This window comes from Harpia harpyja, chromosome 3, assembly GCF_026419915.1.
Source record: "Harpia harpyja isolate bHarHar1 chromosome 3, bHarHar1 primary haplotype, whole genome shotgun sequence".
NCBI classification, from domain to species: Eukaryota; Metazoa; Chordata; class Aves; order Accipitriformes; family Accipitridae; genus Harpia; species Harpia harpyja.
Genome location: NC_068942.1, coordinates 58,527,126 through 58,548,150, shown reverse-complemented (window position 1 = coordinate 58,548,150; position 21,025 = coordinate 58,527,126). Strand labels below are relative to the sequence as shown.

Below are 21,025 nucleotides of genomic sequence, written 5' to 3'. Positions count from 1 at the left end.
CAGAATTAGAGGCATTCAAAGTATATCTCCTAAAATATCCATTCCCAATAGCTTTTTCCAACTAGTGGGAGAAATTAAGATTGCAACTGTAGCAACTACACCTGCTGTTCAATACACAACTAGTTGATTTTAAACCACAGGACTGCAGGCTGTTTCATGATGATGAAAATAGACTAAGGTAACAGTACCATAGAGGCAAGAGTGTGTGACTGAGCAGAGGAAGAAGGCAACAGTAGTGTTCAGCAGAGTATTTGCTATTTAGATAGGTAATAGAAATAAAGTCAGAAAAATTATTTAAGCAGCACTGCTGGGAAAACAAACAAACAAACAAAAAAACAACCACACCAAAAAAACCACCACACTGATTCAATTGATTTCACAGACTTCAAGAACAAACCCCACTTAATCTTCACACCCGTAAAAGCTAAGAATCCCAAAACCCACAGGGACATCTTCTCCAGATGTTCATCCCCAACAGACTCCACAACACTAGGCTGAGAAAATTCTCCTGTTGAAGGTTTTTCCCAAGACACCAGCTAGATACTGATGCCTCTAGCTACCCCATCCAGTGCACATCCTCTTTCAGCACTTTCATACTCAAAACACAAGACCTTGCACATTGAAATCAGCCTGTCTTTATTGCAGTAACTTTGCATTAAGAAGGGCTGGTGTGTGCTCCCTCCTTTCCTCCTCACTAGATTCTTGTTTCAGTGCCATCTCATACTGCCTGCTGCCAGAGTGGAACTCTGCCTCTTGCTCAGTCATTTTACATCCTGCTTCTCAACACCTAAACACACATTCACACACTTTTAGTAAAGCCACCCCTCTCCTCTTCAGTCTTGGCTATAACCCAAGAACTGGAGGCCACATCCCCCTTCTCCAGACCATCATGGCTTTTACAGCACTCCCAGCCCTCTTCACACAAGCTGAGGAGTCCCAGCCCTTCCATGTCTCTTCACAGAGATATCACTGAGGGTCTGGTGAAATTCTTCCATAGTACTTCTACATTGAATGACCTGAATTGCATGGAACTAGTAATTGTATCATATTGAGTTGGATCTTGATGGGTTTTATAATGCAAAAAGAAGCCCAATTAATTTAGGAATGTCCAAAGAAAACCCAAGGTACCCCAGCATACCACTCAGTCTAATCTGCAGTCCCTACTAACCTGGGTTCTCCTTTGGTTCTTTTATAGCTTACATCTCAGAGGTATTCAAGTGCGTAACACTAAGCAATGTGATTAGAATTGATCCAGTGAGTCTCCTATCCTGTCCCAAGGGAACAATTACACTATATTTAAAGGACGAAATTAAAGCAGTTGATTTCGAACCAGAGATCCACAGGTGAAAAGCCATGCTCCCATCCTTGTACTAAACCTCCAGCCACAAAATATTTGTCCATACATATTGTATAATAATTGTTTATATATATTGCTAGTCTGCTACAAAGGTGACTGGTCATACAGATGAAGTCTCAAGAACAGCAAAAAAAGAAGTAGCCAGTGCTACACGTGGGAGCTAACCTAAGGGGATGGGCCTGCAATGTAAAGCATACACATTTTCCACAGTTATCAAAGAAAACATTCACCAGTCCACTTAAGGTGATCAGGTGAGGGGTTTGGTTCGGGAATTCTTTTTTTCTATTTTTAGGTAAGAGATTAAGTAAGTTTAAGATTTTTCTTTGACCACAAGCTTTCTTCAGTTTGCTACAGGGGAATGGAACTAGTTTCCACTAGTGAAAGAGATTTTTTTAAAAAGTCCTAAGTGGCAAATAAAAAAAGAGTGAGAGTCCCTGGGACAGTAGGTTTGGGTACATCAAAGCTACAGCCTCTATCAGAGAGCAGGATGGGGAAGAAGAGGCGGGAACAGAAACATGAGGCCTATAGTCTCCTGTAAAACAAGCATTTTTACTCATAATGCTATTAAGCGTTTTATTATTTCAGTGACTCCAATATCCCCGTTTCATGCTCCCGGGTTGGTGCTTTCCCATTATCAAGATCTGTCCACAATACCAATGGCCCAGAAAAGAAATTAGTTGCTTCCCCTTTTTAAGAGCTGTGTTTGACTTTAATTACATTTATACTTGCTTGGGAAATCAGACTTCACTCTCAAGAGGACTAAAAAGGGGAAAGGGAAGGGGAAAAAAAGACACAGAGAAAAAGAAACAAAAAAAGGAGAGAAAAAGGTAAGGCAGATGAATCCAATTAAAAGTTTCTAAGCTCCTATTCCTGAAGTTTCAGTCAAAGCCACTACTTAGGAATATGGGGGAGTGTGTTTTTTAATTATTTTTAAAATTTTCTTTTATCAGTCATCTATTCAGAAAATTGCTGAATTATTCTTCAAGCAGACATGGTTATCAATCATTAGAAAATGCTTTTATCTGGAGCTGCCTATAAGAAATTGAAGTCTTTCCAAGATGAACTTAATGCAGATGGATGGTAGCTCAAGGGAGAGGAAAAAAGTGAACATGGGGAAAGTCTGGTTACCTTTTCATCCATGGGGGTGATGACTCAAGACTGAAAAAAACAAAGCGCTGCAGTCACAGTGCACAATCAGAGAAGATTCTGCAGAAGTGGATAAGAAGCAGTTATAACAAAGACTGCTCCATGAAAAATGCTTTTGCTTTTTTTCCACTTGTTCCTTTCATCTTTCATGCCCAAGTTTCTCAGTGACACAACACTATGTTGCTTGGCCACGCTGTATCCACAGGTGCCAAAGTATTTACTCCTAGTTGGCTGTTCTAGAGCTGCTGATCAGCACGCAGCAGCATGGTCAAACCTTCATCTTCCATTCTTTTCTCCCTCTCCTGCACTCCCCTCTTCCTCTCCTCCCAGCCTTTCATTCCTCTACCCTTACCCCTCCTCACTCCGTTTTAATCAAGGTTCTTTCCTAATTAAAACAAACAAATATGAGGAAGCAATTAACGTCTTGAAGAAAGCAGATGGTGGAATAGTGCCATTTCGTTATTGCATTAAGCCTTAACTTGCTATCTCTTCAAACTTTCTGCACTTTAATTAAGCGCTGTTACAGGCAAGTTCAATGGGCTCTAGAGTAGGGTTTATCCAATTAGCTCCTGAAAAGCTGATGGTGCACGGTGGCAGGCTGAGCGCGCTGTGCAGTATGCAGCTGGGAAGGGCAACCCCAGGGCCAAAAGGGACTAAGAACTTCCCTCACACATGCAGCAGGCAGGAAAAGGAGCAAAGGGGAATTGAATGTCCGTGAGTGGCAGAAATGTAAACTAGCCCTGCCCTACCATGTTATGGTGGAAGTTTTTCACTGCCCATGTCGCAGGACTAATGATCATGAATTCTTTGTGCACACATTTTAAGGGGCCAGGGTGACTTTCAATGTCTGTGTCATCTTCCCAGAGAGAGGGTAGGAGTGAAAATGATCTCAAACAGTGGTCAGAGAATATAGATAGCTTTTAGGCTCATTTATTACCCTACCATCTCCAGCATTCCCGCCACTTCAATCCTTGGTTTCCATTATACCCCCAGATACAACAGACTGACAAAGAACTGGCAATTAAGGAGCTTAAATCATCTGGAAAAATACACCCAGAAACAGAGGGATTCTTCCCCCCCCCCCCCCCCCCCCCCATTTCTGTTTGCAGTCAGCCTGGCATTGCTGAACATGAGCCTTGGCAGGCAAAGTAAGCATCGAAGAGCAGTTCTGTCAGTCAGGGTCATCCTCTCACTTGGCTCCACATACACATGCCAGAAATGTGGGCAATCAAAAGATGCAGTGATCCAATCTACCTCTGCCCTACCACATTCTGGCAGATGATCCATTACTATTCAACACCAGAGAGATGAGTGTCTCTGAATCCTACTTGCAAACACCTAAGGGGAAAAAAACCACCCAGCATGACTCAGATGGACACAGCCCTATAGATCCCAAGCTTCTCTGCACAGAAGCATCTCAATTCTCTACATCCATATGAGGAAAAATATACTACATCCATTTTATAGATAGGAACGCAAGCCACATACAATTTTTGTGATTCCCAGTGTCACACAGGGACTGTGGGGAGGAAACACTTTTCTGTTTCTCTCAACCACAGAGATCATCTTTTTTGTATAACCAAGGTTGGAATATGACTCATGGAGGATTCACAAATTACGAAGCCAGAGAACATCCCTGGGGGTCATCTGGCCTGAGAACTTCTCTGAATTAATTTCTGGTTGAAGCAGGGGCAAAAAGAAAATCCAATCCTGTCTTAAAGATTTCTATTAACGGAGAGTTCATAACAATTCCTAGAACATTTTTTCAGGGCCTAATTATTACAGTTATTAAAGACGGGCACCTTATTTCTAGTCCAAATTTGTCTATTTCAGCTTCTAACCACTTGATCTTGTTATATACCTTTGTCAGCTCAACTGGAGAAGCCTCTATTGTAAAAGCCCCTCTTCCTCTCTTAAGGATAAAAGACAATATACAACACACATTTGCTGAGAGATGAGACTCATATTGTAGTGTCCTGGCATCTCTTCATTCATCACTTTCAAACTCAAACAAGGAAACCATTAAAACACAATACTAAGAGATGCAACAACAGCATGCTATAAATAATAACCTTTTCCTTGCAGGTCTCTTCTTTTACAGTTGTACCATATACAATGCAAATGTATTTATTATGTTCAGTATTTAACTGTGTGAAACTCAGAGACTATGAACATCCAGTTTCCACTATAACTATGATTTAGCCCCAAGTACAGATGTAAGATTTTGTGTTTTCCTGTGGATTTTATCATAATTATGGCTTAAACACACCATATGGAGAAGAGCGTTTAGTAGTGTTACAAGAACAGAAACTCTCAATTTCCTGACTTTGGGTGCTTAAATTCTCTGTTATATTATCACACTATAGGGTGGTATGCACACACAACAGGATTACAGAATCATAGATTCATAGAATCATTTAAGTTGGAAAGGACCTTTAAAATCATCCAGTTCAACCATAAACCTAACACCACCAAGTCCACTGCTAAACCATGTCCCTAAGCACCACATCTACACATCTTTTTAATACCTCCAGGGATGGTGACTCAACCACTTCCCTGGGCAGCCTGTTCCAGTGCTTGACAACCCTCTCAGTAAAAAAATTTTTCCTAATATCCAATCTAAACCTCCCCTGGCACAACTTGAGGGTGTTTCCTCTCGTCCTAGCACCTGCTACTTGGAGAAGAGACTGACACCCACCTCGCTACAACCTCCTTTCAGGTAGCTGTAGAGAGTGATAAGGTCTCCCCTCAGACTCCTTTTTTCGAGGCTAAACAATCCCAGTTCCCTCAGTCGCTCCTCATAAGACTTGTGCTCTAGACCCTCCACCAGCTTGGTTGCCCTTCTCTGCACACACTCCAGCACCTCAGTGTTTTTCCTGTAGCGAGGGGCCCAAAACTGAACACAGTACTCGAGGCGCGGCCTCACCAGTGCCAAGTACAGGGGGACAATCACTTCCCTAGTCCTGCTGGCCACACTATTTCTGATACAAGCCAGGATGCGATTGGCCTTCTTGGCCACCTGGGCACACTGCTGGCTCACATTCAGCTGGCTGTCAACACCCCCAGGTCTTTTTCTGTTGGGCAGCTTTCCAGCCACTCTTCCCCAAGCCTGTACCATTGCATGGGGTTGTTGTGACCTGAGTGCAGGACCCGGCACTGAGCCTTGTTGAACCTCATACAACTGGCCTCGGCCCATCGATCCAGCCTGTCCAGATCCCTCTGTAGAGCCTTCCTACCCTCGAGCAAATCAACACTCCCACCCAACTTGGTGTCATCTGCAAACTTACTGAGGGTGCACTCGATCCCCTCATCCAGATCATTGACAAAGACATTAAACAGAACTGGCCCCAATACTGAGTCCTGGGGAACACCACTTGTGACCAGCCAACTGGATTTTAACTCCATTCACCACAACTCTTTGGGCCCAACCATCCCGCCAGTTTTTTACCCAGCAAAGAGTATGCTCATCCAAGCTGTAAGCAGCCAGTTTTCTCCAGGAGAATGCTATGGGAAATGGTGTCAAAGGTTTTACTAAAGACTAGGTAGACAGCATCCACAGCCTTTCCCTTACCCACTAAGTGGGTCACCTTGTCATAGAAGGAGATCAGGTTAGTCAAGCAGGACCTGCCTTCCATAAACCCATGCTGACTGGGCCTGATCACCTGATTGTCCTGTACATGCCATGGGATGGCACTCACAATGATCTGCTCCATAACCTTCTCCAGCACTGAGGTCAGGCTGATGGGCCTGTAGTTCCCTGGATCCTCCTTCTGGGCCTTCTTGTAGATGGGCGTCACATTTGCTAACCTCCAGTCAACTGGGACCTCCCTGGTTAGCCAGGACTGGTGATAAATGATGGAAAGTGGCTTGGTGGGCACTTCCGCCAGCTCCCTCAGTACCCTTGGGTGGATCCCATCCAGCCCCATAGACTCGTGTGTGTCTAAGCAGTGTAGCAAGTCACTAACCATTTCCCCTTGGATTATGGTGGCTTCATTCTCATTATGTTCATTCTTCATTATCAACACAAGATTCAAATAGTTTTATATGTAATCTCACATTAGAAGGGCATTTATATGTAACCATTTCACATCTATCCTTATTTAAGGCATGTTCAGGTTCATATGTGAAGTATTACCTACAACTATACGGTGTTCTCAAAAAGCAGATATGTTCAGATCCATATGCTATCAAAAAAAGCATTACCCTCAATTATGCCAAAGGAGGACCTATTTTGTACTAAGTGTATTGTCTATCTGATTATTTGACCTCATAAATCAATTTGGCCATGCAATTACAATAGGTAGATGCTTAACACAGATGCATTAATAGGAAGCAGCAGCATGCTGGCTTCTGAATTAAATCTGACTTGCCCAGTTACACCTTATCCCCAACCTATCGTGCTGAGGAAATCCCAACAATGCCGCTAGAGCAGGAGTTGAGTCCATGTTGCCACAAGGACCAACATCCATCATCCATGCCATGTTTCTGCAGAGATTTAAAACGTGAGGGTTCTGTGCGGACTCCTGACAGGTGGATTTGCACACAAACCTGGTAATGAGTTGTCTTACAGGAGTACCCAGAGGCCCTAACATGTCTGAGGCTTTCCTCTAGCCTTCATGTCAGACACTAGTTAGATCTGCTCTGAAACAGCACATGCTATTCTGATCACCTGTGCTTGTGAAGGAGGAAGCCAGACTAAGCAAGTTTCAAGAAAGCCTCCAAGGATGAGCCAAACAACCCAGAGCCTATTTCATGAGAAGAGACTAAGAGAACATGGTACTTTTAGCCTAACAAGACAAAGGCCAGGAGAGATGACTACTGTCTATAAATACTTTGGGGACAGGGAAGAAGAGAGATTTAAACTGAAGAGCAAGACTGGCATCAGAACAAAGGCGTATAAACTGGTTATAAGTAAGTGTATACTGGGAATTAAAATAGCATTTCCAACAATCAGCAGACTGAAGTTCTGAAATAGCCATCCATCCAGAAAAGAAGCAGACATCACAAAACTAATGGGGTTTATTTTCATTAGAAGATATACAGCTGCATGTCACAGGATTCAGGAAGTCCTCTGCACTCCTGTGTTCCTACCCTGATCAAGGTAAATACTGTAAAAAACACACAAGAAGGCACAGTCTGAGCCCCGAAGCGCCAATAAATATTAGAAAGGTTTTAAGACGAAGCAGAAGGACGATGGGGGAGAGAAACTGTCCCCCGTGTACTGTTCCCAAAAATGCTTTAAGTCTCAAAACAGCTTCACTGTATATGAGCATATGCTGCAGGTCATACAGCTTCCCCCATTACACAGGCAATTGGAGTAGATCATTATAATGGCCACTTTTGGCCTTAAAATCCATGGATCACAGGGCAAGGTAAAAATGATACAAGCATCAACAGAAAATCTGAAATTCCACTCCCATTCACTCAGCACTCAGAACCTGACAGCTGATTCAGATCTCAAGTATTTTCCTAGCCAGGAAACACAGCCTGACCTAAGGCTCATGCAAAGGTGAAATGTAAACTCCAAAACGTCTGATCTGTATTTGGTAAGAGCCCATGGACACCTTCACAGCACTCAGTTTTGCATTTCTTTGTCATCATTTAACACGATCTGGAGAAACATCAGTCCATAGATAAAAGAATACACCTGTATTAGGTTTGCGTGGCAAGGTTTTGGTAGCGGGGTGGGGGCTACAGGCTTCTGTGAGAAGCTGCTAGAAGCTTCCCCTGTGTCCAACAGAGCCAATGCCAGCCGGCTCCAAGGCGGACCCACTGCTGGCCAAGGCCAAGCACATCAGCAATGGTGGTAGCGCCTCTGTGATAACATATTTAAGAAGGGGGACAAAAAACTGCGCATTTTGCAGCTGGAGAGATGAGTGAGAACGTGTAAGAGAAACAACCCTGCAGACACCAAGGTCAGTGAAGAAGGAGGGGGAGGAGGTGCTCCAGGTGCCGGAGCAGAGATCCCCCTGCAGCCTGGGGTGAAGACCATGGTGAGGCAGGCTGTCCCCTGCAGCCCACAGAGATTAACAGTGGAGCAGATATCCACCTGCAGCCCGGGGAGGACCCCATGCCAGAGCGGGTGGATGCACCCAAAGGAGGCTGTGACCCTGTGCGAAGCCCATGCTCGAGAATGTACCTGGCAGGACCTGTGGACCCACAGAGAGAGGAGCCCACGCTGGAGCAGGTTTGCTGGCAGGACTTGTGACCCTGTGGGGGACCCACGCTGGAGCAGTCTGTTCCTGAAGGACTACACCCCATGGAAGGGACCCATGCTGGAGCAGTTTGTGAAGGACTGCAGCCCATGGGAAGGACTTGCGTTGGAGAATTTCGTGGAAGACTATCTCCCATGGGAGGGACCCCACGCTGGAGCAGGGGAAGAGTGTGAGGAGTCCTGCCCCTGAGGAGGAAGGAGCAGCAGAAACAACATGTGATGAACTGACCACAACGCCCATTCCCTATCCCCCTGGGCTGCTGGCAGGGAGAAGGTAGAGAAAATTGGGAGTAAAGTTAAGCCCAGGAAGAAGGGAGAGGTGGGGGGGAAAGTGTTTTTAAGATTTGGTTTTCCTTCTCATTATCCTGTTTTGATTTGATTGGTAACTAATTAAATTGATTTTGGTATTTTTCCCCAAGTTGAGTCTGGGTTTTGCCCATGACCACAACTGGTGAGTGATCCCTCCCTGTCCTTGTGTCGACCCATGAGCCTTTTGTTATATTTTCTTTCCCCTGTCCAGTTGAGGAGGGGCGGTGATAAAGCGGCTTTGGTGGGCAGCTGGCATCCAGCCAGGGTCAACCCACCACACCACCACTAGAAGTCAAAGGTGCAAAGTAAATATAGTAAACATAGTTTAACATGAGGATAAGGGACAAAAAGCATTTATCCTAAGAAACCATGAACAGACTGTGTAGTTGCAGTCTTTCAGACAACTTTCAAAGCAAAATCATAACTATGACTTTTAGAAGCCCTTCCATAGGAACAAGCAAGACACAATCTCTGCTTTACCCACATTTCACTTCCTGCAACTATGCTCCATATTACCAACTGCCTTCTGCACGTGCAGCCGGCACACTCTTCAACCAGTCAGCCCTGCTGCCCAACTCCAGGAACAAAATACATTGAATCCCTTAAAAAAAAGACTACAGTGATCATTGAGCTTCCTCTAGAAAATACCCTCAGAGAAGTGCAGTCTCTAATGTGGATGAAGTGGGCAAAACAATCAGGATGGGCAAGGGCCAGAGCACACACATGACATTAATTCAGTGTATCTTTTTGAACTCCCAGATGAAATTCAAACCTTCCTTGCTTAGGAGTAACCAAAGACAGCGCATTTACCCCAAGGGAGAGCTGACTCCTACAGCAGACTTTACATGCACACAAGTCCTCTACGTGGCTGAACAGATGCCAAGTCTGAGAAGAACTCTGGGGATCTTCAGATGAGAGAGAGTATCTACAACCTGCACAAAACAAATATTTATGGTCTATAAATACACACAGGCGCATTCCTCCTCCTCTCTCCACAGAGCAGAGACTCCCACTACAAAGTGGCTTGCAACATGTCAGACATATTGACAAAGCAAGCAGAAGTCTGGGGTTTTTTCTCAGCTCCGCATAGCAAGGCCATGTTCTTTATTCCTACTCCTCTTGATATTTATCCCCCCCTTTCTTCTCCATCTTCTGCCTCGAGCCAGAGGCTTGTCTGCTGTCTCTTCATATTGGAAACATGCAAGCTTGTTTGGTTTAAAAGGTCAATCACAGCTTGTTTGTACTAAGTCTCTGATGCAAAAATCTCCTACTATAACCTAGGAAAAATACTGGACAACAGGCAGTGCTGGATGGAGGAGTATGAGGTCTGGATAACATACTAGGGCCACAGACACATGGTTAAGGCACTGTGGCTTACTGAGACAGCACCCATCAACCCATCAACTGAGGGGTTCATGGGTCTATGATCTTGGTCAACAGCAAAAAATCCAATTTAATTCAGCTCATAACAAGAAAGGCTTAAGCCAAATGAGGTTACCTCATATTCATCATAAGCTAATAGCATCCACAAGGATGGTGACCATCAGACCAGCTGATGCCTCATACACTAATCTAAAGCAATTGACTGTGCGTCACAAAATTTAACTCCTCAACTTCAGGAAAGGGGCTAAAACACCACCAGTTCAGTTTTACAGAAGGGGAATGGATAAAGCTATTAAGGCTGTCACTTCCATGATCACCGGTCATGATACAGGCCAGGACATTTTAAAAATGTCCTGTGATTAGTTTGGGGGCTTTTTTTAATGCCTATAAAAAGCTTTAAAAATACAACACAAAATTTAAAAATGTATGTCATCAATGGGATGTTCTACTTAGTTTAATGGCAACAACTATCTTTCAAAATAAACTGGACAGAGTGTGTGGTGCCACTCCTTAATTCTATCCAATTTGGCAATGCTGAACTGTGTCATAAGCTCTCTATAGGTAACAGTAATTCAGCAATCAAAAGCTGTCCAAAGCTGAAGTAGTGGATCCTACTCCCCACCTGCTTTGCCAATGGTTATATTGTGTAGCTACAAACTATCTGCTATATCTTTTAATTTAAAAAAGAAAAAGGTTGCAGTTGTTTCCTCTTTCCCTGGCCTGCCAGGGTATCATTGCAGAACTATGTATTATTGTGTTGATAGCTGATGGTACTGCTAAGGCAACTCCACGAGTATTACTTATTGGCCTGCATCAGATGCTGTGAGGATGAACATTATCCTCCACCACTGGTGGAGACCCTGAACCCCAGAGCTGGGTACCATCAGGAAACAGCATAAGTGTTCCTTCATGTCACGCACCCCACAAACCACCTTATATCCACATTTCTGTGCTTTCTGTGCTGTAGGCCATGGAATTCATTTGCTCTTTCCTCCTCCCCTCAACTGTCAGAATAAAAAGAATTAATTTCCTTTTCCACTCCCAGGCCTGCCCCTCTGCCATCTTCCAAAGCAGTTGTTTTCCATGGCATAGCCAGTGACCCTGGCCACTCCAGGACCTTAAGTGAAAACCTAACCAAACCACAAACTCTGTCAACTCAAAGACTAAAAACAGGTTTTGCTTTTAATTGGGTTTAAGAGGGACCACCTCTTGGTACATTATTTCCAACAGTTATTGATGGCCTTTCATAACTCATGTAAGGACTCCACTCCGCTCTGCCACTTGAGAGTTACAAGACCATCAATAACCACAGAAAATAATGTACCCCGAGAGGGGCCAGAGCAGAACCTCCTTCTCCGAAATCTTTCTTTACCTATGTAGTCTGCGGTGAACCACAGCACTGAGGCTGAGGCTTCAGTTGACACCCACACACCAGTGAGGAGCAGCACTCCTCTTCCATAAGTCAGCATGTTCACTCTAAAACAGAAAAAAAAATTCCCCAAGAAAAATACTACTGTTTCATTTTTCTTCTGTGTGAAAAAGTGCAAGTCCCTGTCCTGTATAATCAGAGACAGCCTTGGAGCAAACACCCACATAGCACCCTGCTGCTATTCATTAATCGCTCCGGCAGCTTGCAATGAAATCCCCAGAGAAATTTTATAGCCTTTCTGTAACTCTACATGTCTGCTCGAAGAGACCCCAAACAGACACACACACACAGGCACCCGTCACACACTACCAGATGTTTGAGAGCTTGGTCCCTGTGGAATATCAGAGAGCTGCCACACACACCTGCTCCCACAAGAGACAAGTAGAAAATCAGTGACCTCCACTTACTCATGGCACATGGTAAAATACAACTCTACAAACCATACCTGCCTGCAGAGGGTATCAATATATTTATTGCACAACATATCTTGGGAAATTCCAGTGAGGTATATGACATTCAAGGAGAAATGCTTCAGGAGCTAAATATCAGCCTCTAAGAGCAAAGCAGCCAAGAGGGCGCAAAGAAACAAAGCAGAGATGTTCATTACTCCATCAAGACAACAGGAAAGGCCAGAAGCCACGGTTACAGCAGATGATAGATCCTCCCTCAACTACTGTTGTTATTCTCAGATGCACACAGTTCTAGTGTAGAGAGTCTATACTTTGTTGGGGGAAGAAGGTGATTAATGTTATCCAAAGAATTAGGGGAAATAAAGTAATATTCAGCTCTACTGAAGTCAGAAGCAATTTTCATTGACTTCAGTAATGCTAGAAAATACTTTTTTTTCCTAAATTTTTTTTTAGATGCTTAAGGCAGGGGATATTTTATAATCAAAGACACCAACAAGCCCTGAAGATGGAATTTTGAGCTGCTCTTTCTTCCTGAAGTTTAACCTGGGCATTTCCGAAAGACATGTGAACTTCCTCTGTGTTCTGCTGGGATCTGGAGCGCAGGACAAAGCCTCAAGGATGCCTACACCACAGCAGATGCAAACTGCCACAGAAACTCACACTTTTCATCTCCAGTCCAGCATCCTCCTGTTCTGGTTCAGAACAATCCTCTGCGTCCTGTTTCAGGAACTGTGATTGTAGATAAAGACATAAAGCCTGTTTAACTCTATTAACTTTACAACATCATGTCATGAAATGTCATGTCAGTTTCCACTGCTGTCAATTTATGCTACAGCCCTTCTGGCCTGGATTCCTCTTGCTCCTTCCATTCAGATGCGCACCGCAGGCTGCAGCCTTTTTGAGCTACCCACCTTACCTGTACACATGCACTCTAGAATAATATGAATATTACATGTAGCAGCATTTGCAGCAAAGGATATATTAAGACCTATATTTTTAATGCCACTTTTAGTATGCCTATAAAAAGACTCTATGCAAAAGACTGGATTATGCATTTTTGTGCTGTATGGGAACAGGGTACAAGTGAGAGACATGGCAAGTGGGAATGCTCCCATCCAGGTGCAGCAGCCTTTGGCAACCAGCATCTGGGTAGGATTTGCAGAGAATGCTGTAAAACTTATCTTCCTACAAGCACCACAGCTAGTTGAGCCCATAGGATTTCTACATCTCAGGAGGTTTCCAATGGGATATCATATTAGAAGTGCTGGTGAATGCTATCCCTTGCAGTGAGCAGATTACATGCTGCTCTTGAATTCCTCTGTAACCACTCAAAAATGTGACATCTTTACATCTCATTGTGTGCTCTCCTACAGCTCATATTAGAGGGCCAGAATGAAGAGGAATGACTGCCAGACACTTTTAACAAAATTTGATTCTTTTAACAGAATTTGATGATCTGGAGCCTTCTCATATTTGTCCTTACTTCTTTCAAACTAAATTAGGGCACAAGGAACAATTACAGCTTCACAAGTGTCTTACCTTCCTCTGCATTACCCCTGTTACTGTACTTCAGTTCTGGCCTGAAGAGACTTCCCCAGCAGCAAAAGAACACATAACCTCCATGATCCTTGCAACTTTTGGTTTCCTTGAGATAGCAAACGTACAAAACAAGCAGGACTAGGAGAACTTTAAAGCATGGATAGCTGAGACTACTGCAAGGCTTTTTTTTCCCTGGCATGATATGCCAAGAGTGACATTCCTGTAAGAGACAGGGTTTCCTAGCACTACTTTCACCAAATAACAGAGAAACTTACCTGGGAATTAGGTCATTAAAACAGAGGGCCTGACTCACAATGACAGATGGATCAATAAGCAACCTTTGACAGATTGGAGCCGCTGATCAATGATTACTTTTTTATTAAATGATTCTTTTCCTGTGCCAGTAGGGACTCCTTCCCTCACACACAGCATTAACATTAACCTTTGCTGCACAAGGATTAAAGATGACACCACAGAGGACTGTCAGTGAAGGAGTGACCAGTAGGAGAAAAGGCAAAAGAGAAGCTCAGCCCAAGGAAACACACTCTTCCCCTCTACTTAGAGGGTTGGTTCATGCTGCCCAATTTCACCATCACTACTCCACCCTCCTCTATTTGTTGTACATAAACACTAGCAGGTCAGTCTGAGAAAGAAGGCAACTCTCAATGTGATTAAAAAGGCTGGGAAATGAGGGATACCCAGTGAAGGCAGATCGGGCAAGGTGACACACAACATGGCCGTAACAACATAAATAAATTGGCCACAGCACCACAGTGAAAATCAAGGTCTACAATTCAAAAAGAAGCTGTGCTGACCCACAGCTCCCGGGCCCTTAACTGATGGCAGACACAACCTGAAGCCTTTCTATTTCACTGTCTGGCTCCATCCCAAAACACTTCTGCATCTATCCATGCCAACCTGTTTGACTTCAAACCATTTGCTTCTCCTGAGTGGACATCATCAGTCACACCAATGTGCAAGAGCTGTTTTGTGAGATGGGGAAAAAAAGCCCCTTAGGGAAAAGCACAGCTCATCAAATGTGCTGTGCCTGGGACTTGGGTTCAGCCTTAACCCAGGTCTCCTGGGGTGACCCTGTACACTAATCAGGTCTGCCCTTTGGCACTGTGCCCACAGCAGAAAGACCAGGTGGAAAAAGTTTTTAAAACCTTGAACAGATGAAAGACTGCAAGCATGACACAGGAACACAAAAAAACCCAGCAGATGGCAGGGAAGAAGCTTCTTCTGCTTTTGAGGGTGACACGCTTTAGCGTGGCTTTTACTATGAAGGCTCTGCTGGCTTCTCCTTATACTTCTTTAGACGATATATCTCACAGGAACTGCAGGGAGGATCATATGTTTTCTTCTCACACAGTCTGACTTCATTAGCCCCAGTAAATGTTGCACCATAGTCCCTAGTGAAGCAAAATGTCTTTGTCTTGGTGCAGTGCCAAGAAAGCAAGTGTCATTTGAGCCTCAGATGAGAAGAACAACATGCTACAGGCAGGGCAACCCTCAGCAAAAGGAAACATTTGGCTAGAGAAACGTGGAAACCAGAGAACAATATGACAAGAAGTATCTAGTTCAACTTCACTTCATACGTCTTGCATGTGTATAATTCACCACCACATATTTCAACAGCTGACACCCAAGGAGAGCTCAGACAAATCCTAAGTGTCTCCCCTCTCTCTCAAAGAAACAGGAGACGTGCTCATCTGAAGTCTACCTCATCTAGCCACTACCAATGCAAAAGCAGCTGCACTGCTGGCAAAAAGGCATGCCCTGTTCCTTCTCCTCTGGGACGGTCAGCTGTTAATTCTTTAAGCCACCAGCTCCATGTGTGAACCAATAACTCTGCATGAGCCTTCCCTGTCGGAATACAGTGAATGCCTGCTATCTCCAGAAGAGAGACTGTTATTGCCCTCATCGCTTCACGTTGGTTTTTGTTCATGCAGAAGGAAAGGCAATATGGAAGAAATGGATAGGAAGGGGATGAAAACAAACCATGCCCACTAATTCAGAGGAATAAGACAGCAGAGAGCTAATTATTATCAACAAAACAGATCTCAATTGTTAGGGAGAGGTTGGGGAGCCTCACCAACTACTTTGCACAGAAAAATCCCACCAGATACGACAAAGCTCTCTCAGCTGAAGAAGGTAGTATGCTCTCAAGTCTTCCCATAGCCTTGCTTCAAGAACACGTTTCTTGGTCTTGTAAGCCTCATTTCTTTCAACATACTTACATGCTCACTGGTGTCCTCAAGGTCTCAATCTGCATGTACAGTGTCCCCTTGCATACTCAACTTCCTCTCCTCCCTCATCAGAGAAGATAGGGGAGGAATCACAGGTATATCTTACATTTCAAATTTACAGAATTGTTGCACAGACTAAGAAATTGCATCATACACACTATTTCCAAGTCATTCCAATTCGATGCTTCCCTATTATCCTCAGCAGAATTGATGGGCCTCACTCCTTTCCCACTCCCATACCAACTCCCAAAAAGCAAGCTTCTACCACCTCATCTCAGCCAGCAGGCATTACCAGCCAACATCAGCTCAAGAGACTTTCCACTATTGCACCAAGCAGAGAAAGCCGCGCTCTTCCAAGGGTAAGCACAAGCCTCTCCCTCTCCATCCAGAGAAGCCAGGGAGGGATGAGGATACACAATTACAGATTCTAGCCTCAGGTTGGTCATTTGATGGAAGGTATGTTTTTCATTCCTAGTTTTAACCAAAGAAAATGTAACTAGGGACTTTGAAAAGCAGCAGCATCCGGAAGAAAAGTGGCAAGGACCAGCATGAATCTTCTTGCCGACTCCACAGTTTCCCCCAGAGAAGGAAACGAACCAAGACCAGATGCAGCCAGCCCCAGGAAAGAGGGGCAAAACTGGCTGCAACAGACATTCCACAAGAGAGCTGCAGAGACCCACAGTGGGAAATGAAGGAGTAACACCATAATAATGCTATCTGGAGTCCATACCTGGGGCTGTGCCCACAATAACCTCCCTCCCCACTCCATACATCCATGCTCTGTCCTTCCAGTTGCAAGCTGCACATCGAGCCCTTCCCAGGAACTTCATCAGACTATAATATCTGAAGAGTAGATGAGATGAAAGAAGGAACATTATTCCCTTATCCCATACTAACCTGCACCCTCCTCATTTCTTCACAATGCCTTTCCATGTCCTTCATTTCCTGCAATCCTCTATGTAGCTGAACCATGTGTTTCTCCTCACTATGAATTAGTAGCCTGTGCAATAATTTAAGTGGTCCAAAATGATATGATTCCTCGAACCTTTTCACCATAGACTCAGACTTTGATATTAAATAAAACAACAACAAAAAAACCCACACATACACACAAAAAACCCAAAACCACACCACAAACGTGAGTGGGATCAAGGCAGTTGATAATAATTGAATAAAAAAATTGGCATCTTCTTCCCTAGCAGGCCTTAAAATTTAGAAACTTGCACTTGTTTTTTAACAGATCTTACACTCATTTTAAGCACATTTAAAATTAACAACAAAAACCTACAAAGCTTTCTTGCTATTTGTCTTGGATCCTAAAGTAAGTTGTCATTGGCAAATTATATTCCATTAAAGGATACTACCAATTAAAAAAAAATCATTATTTTATTAGAATACTTTTTTATTTGCTATTGTTACAAGCAACACCTAAAATTAATAGAACTGAAGGATTAGAAGGGAAAATGCCTTTCACCTAAATGCTTATTCCATTCGACAGCATTTTGTGTCAAGTCAGTTTTGCTGTAAGTTTCTCTTGTAAGCAGTCAGATCCCCTGTTAGTTGAGCTGGATTAGACCTATACAAATAGGGAAGAAAAAATATATATGGAAACTCAAATATTGGCAAGTGAGCCCAAGAAAAGCACTTCTTTTTTCAGCTAAGTAAAATGAAGCTGCTGGGCACTCCTTAAACAACACACATGCACTGAAAATCCTCTGCCTCAAATAAACACACATTTCCCATCAGGCACAAAAACATATTCAACATTCAACACACAGTGTCAATACTGGCTACGGTCTCTTTTTTCTTATTTGAGTAAAGTATGTGATCTGCTTTTTCACACTCTACCCTAGAAACATGAGACATCTATGATTCATTCTGCAATCTACCTCTCCAATCACACACCTAGGGGGAAGGCATGTTGAATGTTTTGGGGGTTGTTTTTACATAAAAGAATAAAAATATTAAAAGCGTTGCATTTCTTTGGGGATTTTGTTCCTCCTCAAAAGGAGTCTCTCATCACTTAATTTTTCCCTTCCACATTTCCCCACACTTCCCCCACATCCAACCCACTGCCTGGCATTCTCTCCCTTCCCAGAGATCGTCGTCTTTCCCACCTTGCTCCTTCCAGACACCACCTCCAGTGATGCCTCCTGGCTCTCCCCTCTCCCTTTCTGTGCTAAGTTGGCCAGGCTCTTGTGCAGTTTGTACAGATGTCAGTGGGGTCAGCAGACACACAAAGCTCTGTTAGATGTACATTTCATAAATCAGAAAGCTGCCTTCTGCTCTCTTTGTTCACTCTCTTCAGTCAAAAACTTTTTCTCTAGTCCCTCTCCCTTCCAGCCTCTCCTACTTCCCTACATCCTTTTGCCTCACCGAAAGCTTGGTAATTTTCTTCACGTTTTTCTCTCTCTCACTCTTAAAACTTCCTTTTTCTTACCTATTCTCCACCCGCTTCTTTTGCTACCAGACTGTCATCTATGCTGTTAGCCCCAACCATGTTTCCAGTACCTCTACAGTTAAATCATTTATTAGACTCCTTTAATTTTCCCCATTTGCTCCTTTGAGTCCTAGCATTGCTGGTTCCCCGTCACACAAACACCATACCCTGTCTCCTCCTCCTCTCAAATAGCACAATCTTTCACTGGGAACTGACTGTTCATACAGGAAACAATTACCAAACCTTTTCACAGGGGTGCATGATGATGTGCCAGTGTTAAGAGGGTGGCTTACTAAGAACTGATTGGAAGAGATAAGTGAAGCCTTGATAATCAAGGCTGACTCCATTTGAAGTTCAGACAAAGGTTTGGGCTGACTTTTCTGGGGCAACTTATCCCTAGAAACAGAAAAGAAAAAAGATTCAGCTGAGACATTTTGGCTATGGACAGAGCTAGGTAAGGACACCAAGAAGTTCCAAGGCAAGAGGAGTCAACTCCAGCAGCCAAATACCGGAGTAGCCATTTACCTCTTCAAACTCTACAGACAGTCAGCAGGCAACTGTGTAAGGCAACTTTCCAGTGACTTAAAGAAGCTAAGAGCAATGAGTCACAGGGGCAGTATTTATGATGCCAAGAGTTTCACCTGGAAAATGAGAGAAGAAAAGGAGAGTAGCACCTGCTCAGTAGGCTGACCAATAAGGCACACCAGGGGACAAAGACACACACACCCCCCCAAGCAGTGAGTCAGGATGGAGCTTTTCAAAGTCTGATGCATGACAGTCTACAGCAAAGTTGCTTGCAGTGCCCTGTTGCTCCCGCACATCATAGGAAGGTTGCCTATAGCATGACCCCCAAACTTATGGCAGGTTACACTGTGACGTGACATGCTACCCTGCCAGATGCAAAGGGGTGTGTGTGGGTGGCAGAGGAGAAGGCAGGCAGAGAAGTGAATGAACATACAGGCAGCTGTGATTGAAACTCTGAAAGTCTAAGGTCTCTGCAAATGCCCAAGTTAAAAGCAGAGGCAGTCTCCCAGATCGATTATGCATGCACGCCACTGAAAACACAGGCTGCTAAAGTGCCAGAGCCCTGCTGGATAATTTATAGGCTGGTGTTAGTATTCACAGAGCGGTGGGCAGAGTTCAAAGGAACGAGGTGGAGAATAAAAGTTTGAGCCTTATGAAAACACTGTCACAGCCAGCATGAGCCCCAGCTCCACAAAGGGCTTCACTTGTGCTGGGTACAGGTAGAAGCCAGCAGATATTATCACAGCAGGAGCCAGCAAGTGCCATCTTGGCACACGGGCAGAGAGTTCAGGGAGGGTGCTCAACCAGAGTGTGCAAACATGCAAACTTTGCAAGTGTCTGAGCACATGCCTGCTTGGCTTTTGGGAATGTATGGGAGAGCTGTGTGCCAAACAGCCTGTGACCCATCTTCTCCCACAACCCTTCCTCACAATCCTCTTGATTCTCCTAGGCCTGCCATACACCAAATTTCCTGGGCTACTTCTGCCATAGAAATAAACACCAAGCAGGGAATAACTGAAGACCTTCACATACCGTTTTCACTCATGGTCTCACCAGGATTTGAAGCCAGGACTTCAGGGACAAAATTAATCATACTAAGCCACCTAAAATGCAAGCTTTATTTGGGTGAGCTTGCATTTTCCAGCTTTATCCCTGCCTGAGCCTCTTAGCCATCTAGTTATCAGAAGAGAAAGATGGGAAGACAGTGAGGTCATCAATTTACTAAGCCCTATGTCTGCTCACGTTTGAGATCAGACACAACACCAACGGCATTAGAATAAGTACTGTGTGGTTGACTTCAGCAGAGATGTAAAGCAAAGGCTGCCTCACCTGTCTTGCCTTCCCTCTCTGCAAGGCTACAATAAAACCAGATCTTACAGACATACAGGTGCACACCATATTCTGCCACTATTCACCATAACCATCTAGCGCAGGAAAGGGAGTACAAGGGAAAGCCTAGTATACAGACAATATGAACTAAAAGGTTTAACCGGTATTTTACTATTGCGTGTATGCCCAGATACCACCTGTGAACTCCTTGTCATAGCAACTTTCCACAGCACTCAGAATATCCCTCTCCAACCATATTTGTTCCAGAAGAGACTTGTCTGAATGTACAAGTAATCTTCTGATCTAGAAACTTTTCTAAATTAAGCTCTCTGCCCCTTGCAACGCATACCTGAACTGGGAAGGCACACAGGAATTTGGTATCATACAGTTTGCTGCTAGTATACCAACAAGTACTCATCTCACTCACTTCTTCCTGCAGGTTACAGTCTTCCGGGACATTCTGTCTGGGTGCAGTACTTGAAGCTCAATCAATTATAGAAAGATATCTTTATTAGAGGCCACAGAGCGGCACGCTTTAGAGACACAAATCACATAGAATGAAAACCTTTTGTTCTACATTTGGACAGCACCACACACAACAAGATTCTTGTGTATGACTGGGGAATACAGTAATATAATTAAATAGATTAATAGTCACTAAAACTAGTCTCCTCTCCATATAATTACAATACAAA

At 43.9% G+C, this 21,025-nt stretch overlaps 1 protein-coding gene across 39 annotated transcripts in view; it reads right to left on the bottom strand.

Annotated features, from left to right (window-relative positions):
- The window catches only part of NRXN3 (neurexin 3), a 1,052,972-nt gene that overhangs the window by 1,014,793 nt on the left and 17,154 nt on the right, over positions 1–21,025 (bottom strand). Inside the window, exon 2 of one of the 39 annotated variants that reach the window (XM_052782846.1) lies at positions 2,486–2,563. The exons of the other annotated variants lie outside the window; for them this stretch is intronic. The gene's annotated coding sequence lies outside the window, so the exon portion shown is untranslated. The remainder of the gene's footprint in view (positions 1–2,485; positions 2,564–21,025) is intronic. 39 annotated transcript variants of the gene reach the window in all.